General features: G+C 49.3%; 1 pseudogene; it reads left to right on the forward strand.

Moving 5' to 3' along the window:
* Positions 1-247: 247 nt before the first annotated feature.
* Positions 248-749, forward strand: LOC119333770 (annotated as a pseudogene).
* The last annotated feature ends 492 nt before the right edge of the window (positions 750-1,241 follow it).

Consider the following 1,241-nt stretch of genomic DNA (forward strand, 5'->3'; position numbering starts at 1 on the left):
AACCAAAAGCAAACCTGGCGGAGGTTTGCGGAACGTCTGGACAGCAGCCATGTCGGATTATGATACCCCAGGCCCATAGACCCCCTCCCCTGAATCCTCGCTTTTCTCATTATGTCCCTTTGTCCTTGTTGTGTATCCACGTAGTCCGAGGTCCCCGTCCCCAGAAGCAACCCCGGAGAGATCGAAACACAATTCTTTTTGTCGCCAATGAAGCCTCGGCGACTCAAGTCGTGACTCGCCTAAGACGATGCAGATCTTCGTGAAGACCCTAACGGGTAAAACCATCACGTTGGAGGTGGAGGGCGGCGACACGCCGACACCGTGGACAGCGTCAAGGGCAAGGTCTGGGACAAGGAAGGGATCCCGCCGGACTAGCAGCGGCTCATCTTCGTCGTGAATCAATTGGAGGACGGTCGCTTGCTGGCGACTACAACATGCACAAGGAGTCGACACAACACCTGGTGCTCCGCATCCATAGCAGCACCACCATCAAGGTCAAGACGCCAACCGCCAAGGAGATCGAGATCGACATTGAACCCACTGGCACGGCCGACAGGATCCAGGAGCGCGTCGAGGAGAAGGAGGGCATCCCGCCAGTCCAGCAGAGGCTCATATTCGATGGCAAGCATATGGCCGGCGACAAGACAGGCGGCTACGTGCTCCACCTCGTGCTCGCCCTAGGGGGATGCCTTCTAGAATTTGGGTCTTACGGTCGCTTGCTTTCCCATGAGGGTGTAGCTTTGGTTTGATTTCTTGCGTATGATTTTGGGTGTCTATAAGATTTTGGTTGGAACCTTTTGAACACTGTTTGAGTCTCTTTTAAAGCAATAATGGTTGAGGTTACATGTATGTACAATAACAACAATTGTCTGCACAATAATCTTTTCACATTCGTTCATATATTTTTACCACCAATCCACTAAATCAAATATATGAAAATTTGTTTTGAGCCAAACGTTGCCTCCCCGTTTGAATAAAGTTACTTGCACTAACCAATCAAAGATATGAAATTTTTACCGCTATAAGGCACGGCGCTGACCGACCGATCAGACGGACGAGAACCACACGGGAATGCTCTCCGGCATTCAGTCGTAGAATGGACCAATTATGATCCAAAAAATAGAATGGACCAATTTCGCCTCCAGGCTACGGCCTGGTTGACTCTATATCTATATGGCTGCAGAAAATGGTTTTTCTTTTGGGTGAATTTATTTGTTGGGCCAGTTAAGTTAATATATAAC

This window comes from Triticum dicoccoides, chromosome 7A (genome assembly GCF_002162155.2).
Source record: "Triticum dicoccoides isolate Atlit2015 ecotype Zavitan chromosome 7A, WEW_v2.0, whole genome shotgun sequence".
Lineage (NCBI taxonomy): Eukaryota > Viridiplantae > Streptophyta > Magnoliopsida > Poales > Poaceae > Triticum > Triticum dicoccoides.